The 23,485-nt window shown below is 41.3% G+C and overlaps 1 long non-coding RNA gene across 1 annotated transcript in view; it reads left to right on the forward strand.

The window, feature by feature from the left end:
• The first annotated feature begins 23,143 nt into the window (after positions 1-23,143).
• Positions 23,144-23,485, forward strand: part of LOC109367219 (uncharacterized) — a 146,422-nt gene continuing 146,080 nt past the window's right edge. The window contains exon 1 of the long non-coding RNA XR_014882951.1: positions 23,144-23,279. This is a non-coding gene — a long non-coding RNA (uncharacterized LOC109367219). The remainder of the gene's footprint in view (positions 23,280-23,485) is intronic.

The following is a 23,485-nucleotide window of genomic DNA, read 5'->3' on the forward strand; positions in this document are numbered from 1 at the left end:
GCTGGCTTTGTGATTTGGCAGTGTGTGGGTTTGTTAGCTTAATTGGTGAGTGCAGAGTGGATCAGCAATGGCATATTTGATATTTCTGCATCTTGATGAGGAAGATATGCAGATTGCAGGTGTAGGAAGTTGATAACTTCTACTCTTCTTGGATGGCAAGGAAGACAGAAGCAATGGAGACCTTCGAGATGGGACAACTGCTTTGCAACCTGAGGGCCTGCTGTCCATTATTGGATGTTGAGGTTCTTCCAGGCTGGCAAAGATAAGGTATTATAAAGATATTACTAGGTTATAAGCATAGGTTATCCTGTCTCATACTGGCTGCTGGCCCTGACTTGTCTCACTGCTGGCCCTAGGAAGCAAAGCAATTGTGTGTAAATGCAGGTTTAAAAGTAGTCATGGCTTCCCTTAGTTTAATCCATTAAGTAGCACAAACATGAATGACGAACTTCATGTGTCTAAACTAGAGAGACTACCAAACAGAAAACAATGAGTAGAAGGGACTGTTATGATGTTAATAAACTTGCTGGTGATGTGTGTCTACGGGATTTTCAGTGGTGAAAACAGGATAAAATGCACTGATCTCTGATCGTGGGCAGAAAAGCTTGCTTCTCAAAACTTCTCTCCTATGTACTGGAATAACAGGAATTAATTTTCTAAAAGCTATTGCATGACTATCATGAAAATTGTTGGCTGGCAAATGACTTCCAGTAAGTGCTTATGTAAGATGCTTACTTGAAGGGTCTGAATTTCACTTCCTGATAGTTTGTCCTATTAAATACAGTCACCACTTCTGATCCAGGGAATAGCTAAACTAAGTATTACTAGAAACTATATTCACATACTTATTTTTCACACTAATTCTGGACATCTGCTGTGATCTATTGTAGGAGATAGGTACGCCTGGCCCAGTGTCCTACACTGGATGCTACATGGCTCCTTTTGTAATCCTGGTGTATGTGCTGTTTATGCACAAGGCTATTGGGAGGAGGCTTCCCTGAAAGCCTGCTGGGAGGTTCCTGTGAGGTCTGCTGCAATCCACTGAGGCTTTGGATGATGTGGGCTGTGATCTGCTTGTTGCACATGTTGCAGGCAGTGGCCAATCCGTGTATTCCTATCCAAGGAATTTTTCCCATGGTATATTTTTCCTGTGATCCTTTCTAACATAATTTTCAGCGATTTGGATTGTAAAAGTTGAAAATACAAAATGGCTCAAATTAGTACATTAGAACTTTGAGTCAGGGGAATGCTATATCCAGACGTGGCCCTTCAGGCAATCTCAGGAAAGGAGAATTGGTGTGGAAAAGCAGGGATACTAGAGGCAGTTTGCTGCTCAGACTTAGAGCAGGCTTTCATTTAGGCAGCTGTGATGGACATGAGCCTCCATATATCTTCTAACTATATTTTTTTTTCATCTATGTGGAACCACGAATAAGGAAAAAAAACTTAGTTACAGGTGAGCTATTCATACATAAGGGCTGCAGTCTGTCCAAGTGACTGTTGCAATTGACTGCTCTGGGTACCATGTGGTGAGTGCTTCTGGTTGGGACCTGTTCTGGTCAGGGTGTATCGCTTCCAGTGTGGGAAGGGAGCCTTGTCTCTTGTGAGGAACAGCATAACAGTTTGGGCAATTGTGAGAAAAGACTTAGAAGATAAGGACTTTGTAGAAATTCTGTGCCCTTGGATAAGTTAACTTACCTGCTGGGTTGCATTCTGTGAATGCAAAGGAAAGTAATAGTATGGTATGTATTTCATCCTGTTTCCCTGCACTCAGAATCCACTTGCATAGGTGAGGGATGTGTAATTACAAGATGAGGTGAAAAGGGGATCTTTGGTCTTGGAAGTTATGACATGTGCAAATATAAGTCCAGAAGGACTGCACACAGAGTAGGTGTACAGATCCTTACAGGGTGAATTGTTATGGCAGGGTAACTGGCATATGTTAGTCTAAATTAGTCATTGTCTCTGTAGAGCTTACATCTACGTGACAGAGATTTAACCTAAGGTCTTATGTAATGCAAGCAACAACTGAAAACCAAGGGAAAAGAAAAAACGGAAATATACAATATTAGTTTCAAAAACTTTTTGGAAAGATCTGAAGTAACAAGTGGTACAAGTAATAAATGATACACCCGTGTGGGTGGTTGCTACTGTAAACTACCTGAGTAGACAAAGGCATAAAATGGCAAGGAATTTATCTTCTGTAGCCAGTTATATCCACAGAGGGTGTAAGAGAACTTAAACTTCTCTCGCAGAAGTATCTGCTAAATCACATTCTAGGTAGGATTTAAAAAATTACGAGGTTTGAATCTTTCAGTAAAATATTTGGCCTGCAAAAAGCAAGAACAACCATTCAGGTGTTCCTGAAAGTTTTTTTTACGTTGACTTTTCTCTGGTCTACTTGAAGCAAAGCAAATAAGGATCAGCCTATTGTAATTTAAGAGCTTAATTTAAGAACAAGTTTTACTGCTGTGAAAGCTGCCAACACAAAGCTTTAAAATATTGCCTAGCAAACTAGATAATCTAAACTTGCTTTAAAGAGTCGTTCGGACCTGTGGTTAATGGGTCGACCAGATCAGTTCCAAGTCAGTATCTCCTTCTACTGCGCTGCCGTATGCTTTGGTTGTGCAGCCCTTGCCTAAGCTGTGCCTTGTGTCTGGGAGCAGTTGTGTGAGCCTCTGCTGTGTTGGAGCTGTGCGATATGTGCAGCTCCCTGCTGCTGCCATCAAAAGCTGCTTTGTGGAAACAGCTGTGGACTTCAGACTGCCCCATCTTCTTGCTGAGGTAGCTGCCATGCAAGGACAGGGATCCTTGATCCTGAGATGCTTGGCACTGCAGAGAGGCATGTTAAGAATTGCTTTCCTGAGTCCAGAGAGTCAGGCAAGCAGGCTTTGCTGCTTCTCTCACAGGCAGCTGTTTGATTTGACTGGGGTATGTTTATCCTATAAAGGCAGCTGCTTGTGCACCACCTGCTTCTACATCACCATCTTCAGCATCTGTTTGAATGAGTAATCTAGTTTTCTGTTTGTTATAGTAAGGGATCCTCTGTGTGGAAGAGCTGTGCTGCTGCTAAGGAAGAGTAGCCAGGGTGAACAAGGCAGCTTGCCCCAAATGTGGGTTTTAAATTCCTCTATGGGCCAGAGAATGGTGAGGAAGCAGCTATCTGAACTGAATCATCTATCTGAACTGAAGCATCTGAAGAGCAGAGCTGTATTCCAAAGGCTCAGCCCCAAATTGCTGGGGTCCCAGGTCAACTTTATTCCATCCATACCTCTCCCCAACTAGTTTTGCTCCTCCCGTATGATAATCATCAACCCAGGCTATTATAAGCAGTACAAACAAATGACAAATCTCTGGGTGCAGGAAGGTAACAAGAGGCTGATCAGTTGCTTTAGTTATCTTCCTTTCGTGTTTATTGCAGTCTGCTGCAGTTATTTCAAAGGCTGTGACATTGATCGACAGCTTCTATTAAGGCCCATCCAAGGCAGCTGGATTGAACAGATACATTAAATAAAGCAGTTATTGCTTTTCATTGCTTTTCCGTAAAATATCACTGCTAAATAGCTTCTGCCATCAGATGCAGTTAGGTACATGGTTTTAATTTGAGGGACTGCTTTATAACACTGCACAATTGACACTGGTCTTTGTTTCCCCTACAATAATGATTGTGTACATCCTGGAGAATTGATGAGCTGTCTTCTGAGGGTGGCGGGGGAGCTGGGGGGGGGCAGCAGCCTTTGTTGTTCTCACTCCTTTTTTATACTTGCCGTGCTTGTCAGTTGTTTGCAGCACAGACAGGAATAATGTCAAACGGGGCCCCTTATCTCAGGATGTTGTAATGTAGCTGCTGTAAGCCCTCGCCTGGAGACGAGATAAGAGCAACCTTACAAGCTTAGGGAGAGCAAAGAGGGGGGCCAGCGGTGCCATCGATGGGACAACAATGGCAGAGCTGTCACTCGCACATTATAACTCTTTCTGGTGCCAAGGAAATATATGTATGCTGAGTGGTGAATAACAAGCATGAAAATAAAAGTCCCGAATGTTCATCTAATAATGATGTATTTGTAACAGGATTATACTGCCCAATGATATGCTTTCTTTATCTCCTCACTAAATGGTGGGGCAGCTGTGTGCTTTGGCACAGCGTGATGTCCTTTCTTTTGTGTGCTGCATATTAATCCTTTATTGAAGTAATTAAATGTGTGCTTAATGGCAATGAGCTGGCAGAATGAACGTACAATTGAATTAACAGTTATGATTGGGACCATGCTACAAGATGAACTAAATGCAATTACTGTAGGCATTTTTCTCCAAGTCGAATCTGGCTACATGACATGACTTAATTACAGGTTGTTAGACACACTTACTCCCTGATCCCGCAGCGGTGCGTGCAGAGCCACAGCATCAGCTCTTGCTCGCTGGCAGGTTCGGCATGGCTCGGTGTCCATGGATCCCTGATAGCTGCAGGCAGGTCTCTCGTGGTGGGGGACATTGATAAAAGAAAAACTATTCAAAAATCCAGGGAGGCGGTGGTTACATTTCTCTTGGGGTTCTCAAGAAAAGGTAGATGTGGCACTGAGGGACATGGTGGTTGATGGGTTGGTGGTTGGACTTTATGGTCTGAGAATTCTTTTCCAGCCTTAATGATTCTATGATTCTGAAACCAGGCAGTTGCCTTCCTTGTTGCTGGTTGCCTGATGCTCATCTGTCTTAAAGGACACAATGGGCAAAGAACAGGTAGCAGAATCTTCAAGCAAGTCTTTCTCTCAGCTTGTCTGTCTCTGATCAAGCTCTGCTCTAAAAAGTGCTGTACGTTATCTTGTCTGATGCCAACTGGACATCTCTGAACAACCAGGACCAGAGTTAGGTACTTTGTTTCTGAGAACACTTTGAAAACAAAATAGGAGAAAGCTAAAATAAGCTTTTAATTTGCCTCATTAACTAAGCTCCATAGTTCTCAAATGATCTACCATTGTATTGGGGCAAAGATGGTGCTGCAATTCAGGACGAGAGAAGTCTTTGGTGTTTTTATCAGTATGGGGACTGCATATATTGTTGCGCAAGTATGGATCTGACAGCTCTTTTATGACATAAAATGCAAAATCCTGGGTTCCCAGAGCTTTTGCCACTGGTTCATAATTGGACTATCTTGCAGCTGTCATGAAGGAAAGATTGACTGGGGTTTGGGAATTTGGTTTTCGGTAACTGTTGAGTCTATATCATTGTTAGCAGCACACAGATATCTCCAACACCAGAGTCAGCCTTGTGTTCCTGACTTGTCAAAGAAAATAAAGTCACCTTTCTCCTCTGTGCTGTTGGGTGCTACATGCTCATTTGCAGCTAAGGTTGTGAGCCTGGGAGGAAAGAAGACTCTGAGGTACGAAGTATCATGGAGAAGGATCTGAGACAGAAATGTGCTGAGTCTGGCAACACCACAGATCTTTCCTTACAGCAACATGTGCTCTGCTGCTAAGAAACACAGGTCTTATGAGGCCTCAAACTGTTGGTCTTCTATGGCCCTTAGGGGCAACTCCCAGCTCTGCAGGGTGTCTGTGATTTGCAGTGGATGTGATGAGCATTGCCTCTGCGTGCACGAATCTCCTGTATCGCACTGTATATTCCTTCTTGTAACCAACACAGCACCCCAGAGTTGGGTACAGCGACAGAAGGGCAGTGAAATGGGTGAAGCAAAATGTGACCATTTATGAAATGAAAAATGTGTTTTATTTTTTACTTTAACATCGTATGGCAAACCCTCTGGTCATCGGGGCTACTAAGGTTTATTTTATAGCCTCCGTTCTCTTTGGGGCCATAAATGAAACCCTTTCAGCCCTAATGACCACAATGACTTTCCTCGATCATGTTATTGCTACTTTGGCACATTTATTGCTTTCACACGCACTAATGGATGAGTTTGGATATGTTAACAATTTATATATCATTTGATCCTAAAAAGAGCCCCCTCTCACCAACCAAACTAACTTAGCCCTGAGGATTGAGTAGCTTTTAAGGAGTATAAATGAATTTAATGCTTTAGAAAGAGCTTCGGTAAATTATGAACATGACACCTATTACATTAAGCTGCATTAAGCATTAATACATCTTCATTACTGGCAGGTTGCCCGAACCTCCAAGGTTGAAAAAGCTGCCCAATGTGGTAGTCACCTGTGCTGAGATTGATCGCCTCTTTTTGGATGGATAGGACATGCCAACACTTAACTTTGTGTTTGCCTATGAAGTTTTTTGTGATACCTGTTGCATGGTAGCCTTTTTATTATAGTTTCTTTGGCCTGTCTGCGTACAAGTGCTGGACTCGTACATAAAAAGGTGCAGTAAATCTTTTGGAAGTACTGCAGATATAGAACCTAGTTGCACTAGCCTTTTAAAACCACTGGTAGTGGATTGTTCAACATTTTTTTTTTTTTTTTTTTTCTAGTACTGGCCAAAAATTATCTCACTGAACATGTAATAGTCATTCCTTATTATAAATCCTTTCTGAGATGTAGGCACCAAGGACTGGAATTGCTGAATTGGTGTTTCCAATGACTGTGGAGGAAAAATAATCACAGTACATTAATGAGAGCCTGCTCTACACCATCAAAGGAAGAAATAAAAGTGATTTTAGTGTCTTAAAAAGCAATATCCATTAGACTCAAATTTGGCTAAAAGTGACTGAAAGGCTCTTATTTCAACAAGATGTACAAGCTCAGGGGAAAAAACAAGCTAAATGCTCATGATGTTGTAATTGATTTTATGTGGTACATTTATGAGACTTTCAATTCATGTTTCATATAGGATTTAGCAGTGAGGTGTTGCTGCAGCTTCAGTGGCTGTTACCTTGTGGTTCTAGAAGGAAGAGGCATTTTGACAGTTCCTCTATTCCCAGGGCAGATGCTGATTTGGACTGAGTATTTACACTTCGTGATGGAATTGTACTTACATGAGAGACACCTTTTCCCCAAGTGGAAATACACAGCACCTCTTAGGAATCTAGGTGCATCAGGATGCTGTAATGAAGCTCGTGTAGCAAGGCAGAGAGTAATCCACTATTTCGGTGGCACTGAAATGCGGGACAGCAATCCAAGCATAAAGCTGTGTGGTCACTCCATGAGATGGAGATTTAATGGATATTGTTCATGGTGTTGGAATATATGAAGCAATAAATTGCTTTTTGTTAGTTGATGTAATGCTGAAGCAGCGTTGAAGACTTTGGTAACTGCAGACAGTTTACTGCAAATACACTGGCTTTACAGTGGTAAATGCATAACCTATTAGAAGGTGGAGGGGGGGAAAACAGTCAAACCCCAAAGCCTTTTAATCAAAGCAATATTGTTAGGTTCAAAGTCAAGCTTGCAGAAGTTGCAAAATAGCATATTTACAGTAATGCGTCCTTTAGAGTCACATACTTGGTGTATGTGCACATGCAAGTTTTATTATGGACGTCGGTGACATAAAAGCATGCTTGCTTTGTCCAAATACTGCTGGCTTCAGTTCCCAGCATGAAACATGCACAAAGTGTGAAACAGCTCCTCAATATTTCTTCTTGCAACAATGGCTCAATGCCAGGGGTCATGTAAGACCTGCAATGAATATGCATTTAATAATTTCTTGGTGCTGTTCTTTGTGGCAACCATTACTGGTATAGACAAATAGGAATGAGTTTATCTCTATTGATTTCATGTGAAATAGTGAACTAACTTGCTTACGTCATTGAACATAATTCACCAGAAGTCAGAATGTTCAAGTGCTTAAACTTAAGCCTGTGCTTAAATCTCTGCCAGATGAGGGCTTTGAATGCCTTCCTGTATTATTGGCAACTCAAACATGAAAATAAACAGTAAATAACATCACTATGATATCTTGGTACTGAGAAGCTTACTAGCGTGTCCTGAGGAGCACCTGGAGAAAATGTGTAGGTGTGCAGAGCTTATGTGTGTCTGTTTGTAACTAGAGCTTGCCATTCCTTGAGGAGCTGCACATTTGAAGTTGTACATGAACGAGTGCACTCCTGAGCTTTTTTTGTTAAATATAAGTTTCTGTTCAAAAGCTGACAAAACTGTTGCTTGTTGTTTAACTTATTCAAAAACACTGGCCCTGATGTGCCTCGGAAGAACTGATGAAATAGATCTCTAGAGCTTGAACAAACTGAGTTTTTGAACCAAATCAAACATTGAAGAGTATAGCTGAGCATGTCTAAGCATGGAAAAGCTTAGGAGGTACTTGACTTTTTCTGAAAATTTGAAAAGATTGTGTTGTGAGGTAGGGATCTCCTTCAGTTGAAGGCTTGTGTTCTAATACCACCCAGGACCAAAGGATCATTGAGATTTTAGTGTATCGACAGACGTGCTGACGCTGGAATTGTCATGGTTTGTTACAGGAGCTAATACTTATTAGGCATAAATTATTTAATTATTTTAATACAAGTTGCCCTAGAAGGGCATGTGTTTGCTGGGGCAGGGACCAGCTTGTTGTCTCTTTCACAGCTTTAAATGGATTTTGTTTTTTTGTCAAGTGAGTTAAGTAGGAAAATACTTGGATACAACAAGCAAGAATTGCTTGGCCTCTGCATAGCCTTTGATGTACCTGATTGCTCTTCTATTATGCAAAGGAAACCTAAATATCAAAGGTGAGGTTAGCTTAGTGCAGTAAGCTGCTTGTAAGGCACAAGGGACTGTTAGTTATAGTGCATCTCTTAATGACTTGCTTAGCGTGTGTCCCATTCCAAGCACCTGGTAGGAATTAATCTGATTCTCTTTTCAGTGCTGAGAATTTGAAGGAAGGTGAACTCTCTACATGAGTGGTTATGTGGCTGATAACACCCTAACCACCTTGTCTTAAAGACGATGCTTGTTTCAGATGAAGCCAAAGGAGAAAGCGATAGTTTTTTCTTTCCTCTTTTGAGTTCAGGAGTAGTTGGTTGTGTAAATACATGCACTATAAATACATTCACAATATATATGGTTGCTGCATATATATGTATGCCTGCGGTGCGTTAGAGTAATACAGGTTCCCCATGAGATGGAAGTGCTTCAAGTAAGACATCAGGGTCCAAGGGCATGAGGTCCATCAGTTCCTACTCCCAGGGAGCTGTGAGCTTTCCGTACGATGTGGCTGCTGCATGTGTTAATTAGACTCAGATTACTGTTACGAACCAGTATTCAGTGCAATGAGGCCAACTTTCAGACATAAGGCATGTCACTTTATTTTTGTTTGTTAAGAGCAAGTGGTTCTTGCAACGCTGCTAATTTGCAGTGGCTAAACACACTCTGTCTCTAGAATTGCATGTGTTTTTCGTGCAAACTAGCTAAACTTTATGACAGTGGAGGTTTTGACTGCTGACTGTTGTGAATTAAGGTAGGATTTGTCCGCGCATTTCCATGTTTGGCATAAATGGCAGAATGAAATTCAGCCTAGTTTCCCCAGAAAGAGAAAATCAGATGACCTTTGCATTCCTGAAAACTGAACTAAAAATTGGGAGGCTCACATCAAAGCTCTGTAAATAAAGTGAGTAACGCTTTGGACGCTTCTGGTGGAGAACAGAGGAGGGGGAAATTCCCTCTAAAAAGAACACCCAAGTATTTAAAAAGAAATGGTTAGGTTTAAATATCTCACTGTTTTTCTTTTCCAGGGCTCCATGCTGAGGATTTTATTTTCCTTTGCAATGCTTATGCTGTGGACCCCTTTTCTCAGAGGTAGGCTGACGTTAGCACACTGAAGCAGCGAGCAGGTTCACTGGAGCAAGTTTATTTGTAGTGTGGCCTGAGTCGCGTTTGAGGGTGCCGTTATGATTCAGAAGGCTCCACAAGCTTTGAATATCAATGGCACTTCAAAGGACTGTAGCTGTGAAGTACCAGACATTCTCCCTCTCAGGCCCCAGAATGGGGAGAGTGAGAGATGGGTTCAAAGTTGGGAAATGGGTAGGATTTTTCCAAGGGCACTAACAGTCAAGTAGGCACCCCAGGTCTTTGTAAATGTGATGGAGTCTCTCTGGGATGTGCAGACTGTGAAGATAATACTCGCAGCAGCCAGACCAATCTCCTCCCTTGACTGCACTGTATGCCTCTTCAATCCAGCAAAAAATTGAGAAACAAGTGCGTTCGCTTTCCCTACAGAGATTTTTTTTTCTCAGAAAATGGAAACATTTATCTTCATTTATTTTTTAAAATATACTTCTAGATTTCGGAATTCTTTTTTAATCCACCCAAAACTACTACTTATGCTTGGTCTTTCAAAGCAAAATGTAAACTTGGTAATTCCTTTTTTAATTCTGGAATTCAGTTATGCTAAATTGTAACTCATTTAGTGGGAGTAAAGTGGGGAAGAGACCTATCTTAGTTCTTGCTGACACAATATTAAGTTACCTAAAAGATGAGAAAAATTGACCAAATGTAGAACTCCTTGGAAGTCTGTTCAGAAGTCCTTCTCTAAAAAGACTGCCTGGTTGACTTACCTAGTTCGTAAGTCTGGTGGATATGTGAGAAGGGCGACATCTTCAATTTAAAGATGTGAAGCTGGTGTTAAGTGACTTGACCAAGGTCATACAAGGAAAAAGTTGCAAAAACAGGAAACTGATGGCGAGACAATCCGATTTCATGCTGTTATAGAGAGCTATGGCTAAATAGCAGGGACTTGGGTGGCTTTTAACTGAATGAGCTCTGCTCAGGCAGCTTGTTTTGATGTTATTTTTGTCCTTTTGGAAGGTATTTTATACCCTAACCTTTCTCCCTGGAAATACAGTTTGTGCGAGCATGTACATCAAATGTTAAGAGAAATCGTGTATCCATATGGCAAGACATTGGCAAAACTACCTTATTACTTGGATTCCAACCAGAACTGACTATTGAGTTTGTCTGCTCTGTGCTCTGAGGTGAGCAGAATACTTTAATGTGCACTGCTAGCACTCCTTGGAAATGGTCACTTTCTCATCAGTGGGCTGACAGCTCCTGTGTTGTTTGTGCTCTAAAGGAAGGCACTGGGACTGTGCTCTATACCCCGACTTTAGCAATTACTCTGACTGAGTGTGCTTTGTTCTTGGAGAACCTTAGTGGTGTTCCATGGTTTTCACAGAAGCTCTTCCAACCTCCATACCATTAACATGTGCGTGGATGATGAATCTATACGTGGTAGGCATTGCACTGCCTGACCTGTTTCAAAGCATGTCTTGCCTTGGCATCCACAGAGGAAGCCTTTTTCCTTTGTCTTTATAAATATCATTAAAAGGAATTTGAAAATGTAGCAGGTGATTTACAGAAACTGGCACATAATCTTGAGCACTTCTAGTCCAGTTGGTTGTAAAGTGCTGCACCACGTGTTACAGAGTACAGGTACTGAAAATTTTTCAGCAGTGCTTTAAGGTATGTTCAAAAATCTATGAGTAACATCTGAAAAAACTGTTGCCTGCTCTGTGTGTTCAGGGGCTGAGGGACTCTGCTTTTTTCTTTGAGCAAACTAACTATAATGTTTCAAATGGCTGTTTTCAGACTGGATGTTAAATGTGCCAACTAGTTATGCATTGACCATGGTTTAAAAAAAAAAAAAAAAAAAGGAGGAGGAGGGAGATTTAAGTTACCTTTGTTTAGGTGTCTTTAGAGGTTACATCTGCCTCTAGATCCTTGTCAGAATTTTTATCAGCTTCTCCAGGATGGAGATGAGTATATATTTTATATCTGGAGCTGAACTGCTGGGAAGAGGTCCCAGTTTTCTGATCTGCTGCAGGCTTTCAGTAGCCAGGAATGACATCGTAGCTGGCCATGCCAACTAGACTGTGTTAGGAGGGGAAGTATAACTCAATTTCAGTTAGACAAATGTGTACTAATTGTAGTTGTCTTTTGCTGCTTTATACCAGGAGAATGTTGCCTATCATTTGTATTTCCTTCTCTAATTATTTGTGTAACAAAACCTCTGGGTAGTTTTCTCTTTAGACTTGTGGGTTGGACTTGTTTTGTTCACAAAGTACCTCCTTCACACCAAAGGTGATACTAGATGTAGATATTTCTAACCACTTCATCCTCAAAATTGCTGTGTTGTAACCTTTCAGTATTTAATCTGACCTTGTTTGATTTGTTTTTATTAGCTATTGTTTGCTCAGTACTCTGATAATACAGGCACTTTGCTTGCCTTAAGTATTTGTTTTGGTAATATTTGGGTTTGTATTTCATCAGACAAAGGCTCACAGCATATTACTCCTGGACAGCAGCCTAGGTAATACACTGCCATAGTCGTACTGTTGCTTTGGCTGCGTGAGAACCACACGTTGTTTTGGAACAGTTATCTTGGCTAGTGGAGCTCATGGGGCTCAGCAGGGCACAGGTGAGTCTGTAAAAACATGTAGCATCTGGGGTAAATATTGCTATGCACCGAAGGTGAAGGAGTAGTCAGAGCAGGTGCTCAGACCCCTGCACGAGGGCTGTGACTGGGCATGCAGGAGGACTTCACAGATTTCATTCTGCACATGCTTTGCCGATGGTGTATTAGCGATTCAGCTGTTGTGCCAGCCTAATGACACAGTATTGCCATTTTGTGAACTCCACTGTGCAGACAGAAGCTTATTAGTTTCTGCAAGGATTTACTTTTTTTTTTTTCCCAGACCCATCGCTTGTTTTATAAAGCTATCACGTACCATTTAAATACTTAGCGCTGTTCTGCAGTCTTTTTACAGTACTTGTTCCTCTGATATATTGCAAAATAGTCTGTGTTAAATCCAGGGCAATAATGATTCAGTATCAATCATTATTATAATTTTTTTTCTTCAGTCTTTTTGTGCAGTGATATTTGGTGCCATCTGACATAAGAATTCATCTTTTAGGGATGGACTGTCATTTTTTTTCTTATTTACTTTATTTTTTTGAACGTTCGCATTGTTTTTTCAGATCACTTGCGGTATCAAAGTGAGTAAATAGAGCAGGATGGAAAATAAGCTGTTCAAAAGTGCTCCAAGGTGGGAAAGCAAATCAAGTCCGATTATGTTTTCCTGTTATGGTGTGTTTTCTATGTCATGTCCTTACTGCTCCCTAGGTGGTTCAATTTTTCTCCTTTCTGCTAGTTCTACTTTTTACTCAAATTGTCAAATCCTAGAATGGCCTGAGTTGAAAAGTACCACAGTGATCATCTAGTTTCAACCCCCCTGCTATGTGCAGGTTTGCCAACCACCAGACCAGGCTGCCCAGAGCCACATCCAGCCTAAATAATGAGGGTACATTCTAGACTGAGTTACTAAGATGTTCCAAAGTGACAGGTGTTTTTGAGGGCCAGAGAAATGGAGATGCAAGTTGAGAATGTTTGAAAGTCATGAATCTTTATGTTAAAAATGCTGGTGCCTGTTCTTCATAGCATATCTGAATGCATTTTTGGCAGAGGTTTCTCTACAAGTCCAAATGGCTGCACAAGTGAGACCTTTGCAGTGATGGGGTACAGCATGGAAACGCTCAGCCTTTCTAGATGCCTGACTTCTATGTATTAGATATAAGACTGTGGATGTGGTTGTAAAATTACCGAAATTAAGATTAAGCTGTGGAGCTGATGAAATTGTAGGCATGATGGAGACACTGGGACCCAACTGAGGCAGCTTCTCTGCTGAATAGTTTCCAATGCTAGAATGACAGATTTGGGATTTCTTGGTCTATTTGGGTTGGATATTAGGAAAACTTTCTTCTCGCTACTCTTTCTGAGGCATTTGGCACAAGCTGCCCAAGGAGGTGGTGCAGTCACTGTACCTGGGGTTGTTCAAGAACCATGTGGATATGGCACTCAGGGACATGATGAGAGAGGGCATAGTGGGGATGGGTTGGTGGTTGGGCAAAATGATCTTAGAGGTCTTTTCCAACCTTAATGGTGGTATGATTCTATCTGCCATTTGAAGAGCAGTAACCAGCAGTCATTTCCATGACATTGGAGGAGCTTGTTGGACTGAGTGTGAAGCTTGAGCAAATAGCTCACTGCAGCTTTGGGTTGGGGCATAATGTCTACAGAGCCTGCTGCCTCAGAGAAACAAGCCCAACAAAAAAGAAAGATCATTCCGTGGCAACATCAGATGGGAGAAGACACATTCAGTGCCAGGGATGAGGCAGCTTATCCAGAGAGTTGTGCCAATGGTGCCTGAACAGTGCTTTGTCTGAAGCTATATCAGCATGGAGATTGTGTGGTTTGTATCAGCGATGTGACTAACACCACTTCAAAATAAACTTTTATTCTGAGATTTCAGCACATAATTAGGTGGCAAACAATAGCACACCTGATAGCCACTGATGTTTAGCTGGGGGTTCCTGAAAGTTTCGACAGTTTTGCTTGCTTTCACAGGAGTCATGTGATCAATAGAAGGGAAATACCCTTTTTGATTGAGTTTGTGAAATTCCTTTTGACTTCCTAAAATCAGGACGCTGTTGTGGGAGCTGGATATATGGTAGAGCTAAAAGTTTGAAGGTTTCCAGCTCTAAAAGATATCTTTAAAAATCCAATGCACAGCACCAGTTTCTTAGAAATTTTTATTCCCATAAACCTACCTTTTCCATAAGCAAGAAAATTGCTGAACCTTCTCTATGGGTTCAATGCCAAGAATAGTAACAGGGAAGAAGCCTTATAGTGTATTTGCACGTTCACGTCATTCATTTGCGTAAACGCTTGTAGAAGCAGCTTTGATTTATATGGCCAGCAGATGTTGGAACTTGAAGCACCTGCTAAGAAAAGCATATTCTTTATAGCTATGGCTTAGTCCCGTCTCCACGGGCTTTTATTTTTCCCCTGGCCTCCTTGCTGTGGCCCAGCAGTATCTGTGAGATTAGTTCATTTGTGCAGGCAGCGTCTGCGGTGGGTCTTGGATGCTCTGCTCTGTGTATCTGCCAGGACAGCTTTGATAATGCAGCCAAGCCACTGCTGGTTGAAATGTGAAAAATGCCAGAAGCTTCTTTTTTCTGTGTGTACAAAATCAGCCCAGGAGGCCTGTGACATGAAGAAAGCATAACTCGTTCTACTATACTGCTTAGGAAAACAGCAAAAACCAAAATAAATAAATGAGGCTTACCAGCAACACCTAGGCAGCACTGTAGCTCCAAACCAGAGCTTCTATTGTGCTGGCTCAATACTGGCAAGACATGTTCTATTAAGAAACTTCAGAGGAGAAGCTAAATTAGTACTAAGCAAACTGTTTGCTCTAAGGTTTTTATTATTCCCATGCTGTCTGGAAACATTAAAAACAGCAAACTGTCCTGCCCACTATTTCTATAAATCGATGTTCCAGAATTTCAGTGAAATCATGCTGAGTTAGTTCCCATGTATTTGGACACACAGTAGTAAAAACAATCTATTGCTCGAAGCTGCTCTCTCCCATTATAACTGCTGTTGATCTTGCTTGTGCCATCCCTGCTTTCCAAATAGATGCACAGCAGATGTGGGGTTAGCAGGCCAGGGTTTGTGAGCTGAGTGCTTCTGCAGCTGATGGTAAAGCTGCCCATGGCGGCAGATTTTTGTGTCCTTCCTAATGCAGCCTGCTGCACACGGAGCTGAATGGTGGTGCGTACCTTGATGGCCAGTTGTTGGATGGTTCAGGGGGTAGAGGTTGAGGTTGGCTTGCATGGATGATGAAAGCAACAGAAACATGATAGTGATGCAACAGTGTTGTAATATGATGAATGTTTTGTCAAGGACAGAAATTTCTATGCATTTGTTAATGATATAGTCTTGTCTTGCCAAGTGCGTGTGTGTATATATATCTCAGTGTTGGAGAGCACTACAGGAAGTGACATAGCTTGGGATCTTGACTGATAATGCCTGATCTTTGACCTGACTTAATTGCAGTAGTAACTAGTCTTAAATACACTATTTCTCTTAGCTCCTAAATGAGTTTTGTAGTATCTTCTTGAAGAGGCAGAGTCTTCTGCTGCTGCTCTTCTTGGCTCGCTTTGAAGTTCTCTTTATATTTTAATACTTGATTTATTAAGGCCAAAGTGAGATGTCAGCAGTTTATGAATTGACTCTAGTAAACAGCAGGTACGTTCAGATTTCTTGCAGCTTGTAGAAATATACTCCATACAAAAAGGAGATGATGGATACAGGCAGATTCAGAGGAACTGGTGCACTTAGTGCTAGAGACTAGAAAGTGATAGTATGAGGTGCGCGTTGCTTAGATAAAGGATGGTCTAGAGATAAGAGAATTAGCAGAAGAGTGAGGCTATGAAGGGTATATTAGACCAGGAATGAAGCCCCAGGGCTGGAAGACAAGGCCTTGAGGTGGGTCTCAGAGGAGCTCCCCATAGGCTGAATCCTGTGTGCCCTGCTGCTTCTGCCCCATTGTCTGCTACTGGGTTTATTGGCCCAGCATATATTTCAGCAAACACAGAATTTCCCCCAGCCTAGGATGTGGCCTCTCTGAAGGTTGCTCTGCCCTATTGGTACCAAATGAGGGTGAGTTATCACCGCAGAGACTGGACAGATATTGTCACACTGGCAGCAAAGTTCTCCAGCTATTTGTTAAAATGATAGTCCTTTCACCTAATTTGAAATAAAGTCCTCTCCAATTTAGAGTGTGGTTTTTCTTAGCCTTCAGCCTGACCATCTCATCTGGGACACCTGCAGGTCAGGATAAAGGGTGGCTGGCAGAACATAACTTCATTTATTTTTTTTTCCTTCTCTCTGGCCTGCCAGGTAGGGGAAGTAGTAGAGACAGACTGTGCTATAAGGTAGGAAAGGGAACAGGGCATCTGTATTGTTCAGCAAGCTGGCACGCCATCCTGGCAGCAGCCAGCTCTTTGGAAGGTGCTCTTTGGCTTCCTTCTGTCTCATTCACTAAAGCACTTTCATTTGAACACTGACCAAAACTGATTCTTAGAGCTAAGCATTTAATCTTCTGTTTGGCATTAAGGTGCAACTTTAATCTGAGAAGCATCAAAGAATAGTCTGCTATGTTTTAATGGACTCTCCTGGTGAGTTGGGTTGAACAACAGGGAGGGAGATGTAGGAAGAACAAGACAGGTAGGCACTGAATGTAAAGCTCAGATGAGGCCTCTTAATAAGATGTGACAGTTATTATGCTGCTGTAGTTTGTTAGTGTTAAATTAATGTGGGCTATCTATTGCTGACTGAATGAGCATATCACTCCTTGTTAAAGTCATCACTAATCCAGGGCAAAGTTCTCTATTCTGCAACCAAATAGAACTCTCACTGATGTGAAGTGAGATGCTGCCTAGATGTAGGATTGAATATGGAAGTAGTCCTGGTTGTAGATGACAAGCTCAGCTTCAAAACACAGCATTGCAAGTGCAAGATAAGCAGAAATGACTTGCGTATCCACGTGGCTGGAGATCAATATTAAAAATAAAAATAAAAATCCCTTAACAGTAGAGACAATAATTATACAGTACCGGCATTAAGATGTGCAGGGAGAGGCCAGTCCGTCATGTGCAAATCACCATGCTGAACTGCTGAGGTGGAAAAATAACTGCCCTTGGTCAGCTGGAAGAGCAAGCAGTGCACTGCTCTGAGACAGTGCATCTAGCCAAGGGGACAGGAGAACAGACAAAACATGGAGCTACGTAGGATCAGATGGGGATGAGAGAAGAGACAGGCCCACTCGATGGACCTACCATGGGTCCTGTTTTGGTTTGCCTAGATGGCTCCTGAAGCAGAACCTAGAGGAAACTGTGAGGAGACTTGAGTTGGAGAGGCTCTGGCGTCCTGCTAGAGCTTCTAGAACATAGTGGATGAGTTACCCCTGGAAATGATTTTTTTTTACACCTTAAAAGTATAAGATTGGAAACTGAAATCATGTTGCCTTTAAAAAAAAAAAAAAAAAAAAAAGTAGAGGAGAGGTGAGGGGTGATCAGACTTGAAACAGTAAGGCGAATTTAATCACGTATATAGAACACAGCTGTAAGGGACAAAATGCTGAGGAAGAAGGTTTAAGATATTATTTAACTTCTTTAATGATCTTGAAAGGTAGTAGGCAGTACATTAATGAACTGATAATAAATTAGGAGGAGCTTTGGATAGATAAATGATAAAAAAGGGGCATTGATTTCTTAATACAGAAAGAATAGCAAAATGAATTTCAAGCAATCACTGCCTAAGTCAGTTGTGAATGCCAGAAATTTTGAATATTGAAGAGGTGCTTCTCTAAAACCCTGGGCATTCTGTCTGCATGACGTTTGAAGGTGAAGGTATCTTTTGCTCAAGATCATTCTAGAAGCTAAGAGAAGTACTGCTCCTATTCTTACATACTAGTTGGCAGTTTTTCCAAGCAGTTTTCTTACTCTGTGATCTGTGAACCAGCAACACATTGCTACTATGATTTCCTGGGTGTCTTTACAAAATGTTCTTGAGAAATTAGTCAACCTTCTCCTGGTCACATCTGTGTGTTTCCTCACAGCTGGGCTATGAAATTAAGGGGAAAATGATCTGCAATTACTGAGCATTTTTCTTATTTGCTTGAGTGCAGCTTCAAGCTATACCCAAAGTAGAGTCTCAGATAGTTCTCTGGCTCTGGTCAAAGCTGGACTTCCCCTTGATAATTCTAGATCTCAAGATGTTTTCTGACTGCAGTAGAAATGGTCCAACAAGGAGTTAAATTCCATTGTCTGTTAGGATTTCAAACAGTGTGTTTGTGATGTTTGCCATAGAAAAAATACATCCGAGACAAACCTTGTCACTTGAAGCATACGTGTGAGAGCACTAGTGTGTCTGACATATAAGCCTTTAGAGGACTGATACAGGACTGGCTAGTCAGGTGATAATGCATAGAATCATAGAATGGCTTGAGTCGGAAAGGACCTCAGAGATCTTTGAGTTCCAACCCCATTGCTGCTTTCAATTACTAAATCAGGCATTAGGTTTGTCTGCCCAGGGCCCTATTCAACCTGGCCTTGAACACCTCCAGGGCTAAGACATCCACAGCAATGATTCACTTTAGATTTACAAATCTAAAGTATCTTTCTGAATTTTGCTTGTCCTAAATGCTTTGGAAGTCATCAGGCTGAACAAACCTGTGAAAGCAAAGATACCTTAAACTATTTGGAAGAGTGTAGGTAGCACATCAAGTAGGATAAACATTACGACTTCTGATGCCTGAGATATTTTGTCTGCAGTTGCCTCAGATGGCTGCATAGCACTACTGATGCTTGTCAGATTACAGAGGCGTATCTGTGCAGAAGACAACTAGGGAGCAGAATTTCTTTTCGAATAAGTATGTCAAGCTTCCTGGAAAGAAAAAAATATATATATATTCACCCCCACTACATTAAGGAAAGCATAATTCCAGAAAAAAAAGAAATCCAGCTGGAGAATTCTTTGAAATGCTGTCTTGCATTATGAAGATATTTATCAGTTTTTCATTACTGCCTTTGAGCAATGAATTTATAAAAACTGGACATTTAGACTTTAAAAATGAACTACTTTTCAAATTTAGAGAGAAAAACAGCCAGGTTAAGTAATGAGAAGCTGTGTCATTTAGCATTTCTGTTCTCTCTCATATTCTTCCTTGTCAATCAGTTTTATCTGACTCACTTGCCAGCATTATTTTTATTCCTAACACCAATTTTATTTGATAAATGCTGGTTTTAATTGAATTTTTCTATGGAATTTGTATCTCGTTGAAGGAATATTCTATATAATATTCTGTATAGAATACAGACACTTTTACTTAATCAATCAAGTATACAACATCTGTAACACATAATACATGCTCCATAGGTATTGATATTGAAAGCAGGGAACACGTTAGTAGAAAACGTGGACCAAAGGCTCTGTTATCACGCTCTAATTAGAGATCTCTGACATCTTCACCTACTAGGTTAGGGCTTCAGTGAAAGATTTCTTTCTGAGTGCTTGTACTATATGAAAGTGTCATTTTTTTTTTAACCCAGACTTAATACTTCGCCTTCTGAATAAATAGGTTAAACATGTGATTTGAGGGGGGCTGTAGCAGGAAGAGGCAGTTGCATGCAATTGGAAAGAAATATTTACAGTCAGTTTAGCAGGATCAGCTATCAGATGACCTCTGACATCCAGCATAATCTACTAAAGAGCTAATTAGCTGTAAAAGTAGGTGACAAGTCAATTGCATCAGCACAAAGGATAAATTTGTCTTTTTGGGTTTTGCTGATAATAAAGTCTGCTGGAGAAAGATAGGCAGAGAGCCACCTGTGTGTGAACAGCAAACTTGTCTCAAGGAAGGTTAAAAGATGATGCTGCCATAAACAGAAGTGTGAAGGTACCATAAAGGCAGAGGATGAAGGGGGGTTGTGGTGAGGTGAGAGGGTGGGCCCCTAGCTGCAACGAGGCAGTAGAGAGCAAGGATGCATTCAGCCTGGATTCCTGGAAGCCATCAGGAGCTCTGCCTGGATGCCTTGCATCTCTTCTCTCTTGGCTGACCTAGTTTTGGTTCAGCATTGCCCCCTTTTAATTGCATGCCCATGAAATACTCGGATGTGGTGAGGAAGCCAAAATGATCTACTCAGTTAAGGAACAGCTTCAGATTTAAAGTTTGAGTGTTCTCCTGTTCTCTCATCATCTGATGTTGATGTACAAGTTGTGGAAAGGGATTCTATCCTCTTCTGAGTGAGGAGCCAAGCTGTCCTGACTGAGGGTCAGCTTTGGCTTTGGACAAAATAATATACTGCTGTGAAATGGCTGCATTGCTTTCTCATAAAGTAAACTTAATGTTTCCTTCTACATCTCAACAAATAGGTGTTCTCAGCAGTGCAGTGTGCCTTCATCATGGAATTGTGGAATCATTAAGGTTGGAAGAGACCACTAAGATCACCAATTTAAACCACCAACCAAACCCTTCTCATCATGTCCCTCTGTGCCACACTTCCATGATTGCTGAACATTTTCAGGGATGATGACTCTACCTCCTCCCTGGACAACCTATGTCAAATGCCTCACCACTCTTTCTGAGAAGTAATGTTTCCTTATTTACAGCTTTTTTTACATCTTGATGTTGCACTGTTGTGTACTGCATAGCTGAGGGCTCTGAAAACTTTCCAAGTCTCAACTCTTACCTATATTCACGCTATATGAATATTCTGGGCCTTGGTATGGCAAATGGGCAACCTTGCTGGAGCTAAGAGAATAATTTGATGATAGGTCAGCAGCATGACCATTTAAACGTAATGCAACTGTGAGGCTCATAGGATAAGTCTCTGAGTTAATGGACCCTACAACTCTATGGTGGCTAAATGGAGAAGAAATGTTGGACAGACTTGGACCCTGCTTATCCAGGACAGCATGGCGGAGGACAGAGGTGCAAAGGGATCAGTTCAGCCTTCCTGTGTGTGTTACCTTCCCATTTAAATGAGGTTCCCATGCCACAGGGACAGTGAGTCTAAGCTTTCAAAAAGCTAACCGGGTTCAGTAAGTGTGTGACAAACAGGCACACAAACCTTGTTTTACAGAGTGTTTAACATCAAAATACCAGGAGGGCAAGCAATGATGAGTTTTAGCTGCCCCTTCCTGCCTTGCTCATCACAAAGGATGTAGGAGAGTTCAATGCTCTGTATATCACACCCTGACAGAGCTCTGTGCTGGGCTGAGCACTCGCTGCACTTTCCTGGAACTCTTTGCCTTTCAAATCGGCCAGCGAAGCGCTGACTCGGCACCACAGTGTTTGCTCCACCTGTCCTCATCAGGACTGCATGAGCTGGGGGAAGGATGTTGACAAAAGTAATCAATAGAGTAAAGAATGATGAACCAATGGAAGGGATGTGACTGAAAGGCCACCACAGAGACAACAGTCATGACAGCATCATAATTATCATTTTTGGAGATGGCAAATTGAAGCACTAGCATAGGAATAACAGGATCAATAATTTAAACCTTGGAAAGTGTAAGGTTATAAAAGAATGGACAGAGAGCAGCAGGTGTTCCTCACAAAATGCTCTGTCTACTGTTTATTTTCCCATTATAATCATCAGTTGTGATGCCATCTTAGGCCTGCTAGGAAGCTCCTTCAAATGCTGATGATATGCTGAAGATCCATAGGGCACATCTGGGGGGGAAGGCTTACAGTATAGAAATTACAGACTTTGGGTTTATCCTGACTTGCATTATTGTCAGCTGCTTGTGTGACCTTGAGCGAGGCAGTTTGCTGCTGAATGACTTGTTTTTCAACTAAAAAAGGATTGTGCCTTTTAGATGCTGTTTCAGCTGGTACTTTGCTATACCTGCATGGGGTAAACTAGAGGTGCCCATAAAGAACTTTCTGGATTGTATCAAAATGGTGTGGATTATGTTTACCTGTAATAAAGCTCTGCCTTCAAACTTTGTTTGCAAATGCTATTAATGTTAACATTTTCCATGCTTGTAGTTTAGAGCAAGAGCATAACTAATGCTTTACAAGATGTGAAAAGTTGCATGGTTTGTGAGATTTGCTTCCATTTGTGAGAAATGGAAATATTTAGGAAATGAACTGGAAAGGGACGAAGGAGCAAACAATGGAGGTGCAAGATAAGATAAGCATAAAGCAAAGTAGAAGGATAATGTATAACTTTGTGCTTTGATAATCTGTATTCATTACAATTACAAAATTCATGAATTTTTTTCTACTGTTGAGATTTTGGGCCAGGACTAGGACTGTATGTGCCAGAAAGGAACAAATTAACTTAAAATTTTTCTCGTTCTTTTTAGTTTATTCTTGTTTCTGTCTCAGGGGCTTTAGAAACTTAGCTTCTTTTTGTTCTCTCCTGGCTTTCATGTAATCCAAGGCTCAAAGTTGTGCGACATGCACCAATGGCTCTTTGAGATGCATTCTGCTTCAATTAGCATGTGTCAAATATTTACAACCAGCTTGTGGTCTGCAGAAGAAATTATTGAGATCCATAAAACAGATGATAAAAATTATCCAAAACTGGAGTAAACTTGAACCATGAATATATTAGAGAAAATCTCAATCTGTTCATGGACATTTTGCAAGCAGCAAAAAGCAATATGAATTATGTGAATTACTTGCTTTGCATTTTTCACTCACCAGTATAGGATGGGAATACAGAGCTTGGCCCTCTAAACTTTGATATTCACATAAGAAAGAGGATATTTTATTTTCAGTGTTGTTGTCTTCAATGCATATATTTCTTCCAAGCTTTATTTCAACGTGGGTTTTTCTGCCTCTTGTAGGTTATAAGGTAAAAGGTATCTTTGTTGCCTTGTCAGGGTGTGTGTTAAGAAAGGCAGCCTGGCTGGTCCGTGAGTGATCATCTCCCTGCTCTGCTGAGATGAAAACAAAGCCTGGCTACAGATCGTATGTCCTGCCCTTGATTCACACCGAGGGTGTCAATCACTAGGCTAAAATGTCTAAGGTATGTATGTCAGTGTGTATAAGATGATACTGCTTTTTGTTTTACAGTGAAGTGTATTATTCCATTGATGGCAGCATTCCCGGTATCCTTGTGAGCGTGCCTAGAAGTGAATTGTAGTTCCTGAATATAGGTCAGCAAAGGACATTTTTATAACTGGTGTCCTTGATGGAAACTGATATGTGCTGAATTTGCAGAAAGCCTGAGTT

This window comes from Meleagris gallopavo, chromosome 4 (genome assembly GCF_905368555.1).
Source record: "Meleagris gallopavo chromosome 4, MGAL_WU_HG_1.1, whole genome shotgun sequence".
Classification (NCBI taxonomy): Eukaryota; Metazoa; Chordata; class Aves; order Galliformes; family Phasianidae; genus Meleagris; species Meleagris gallopavo.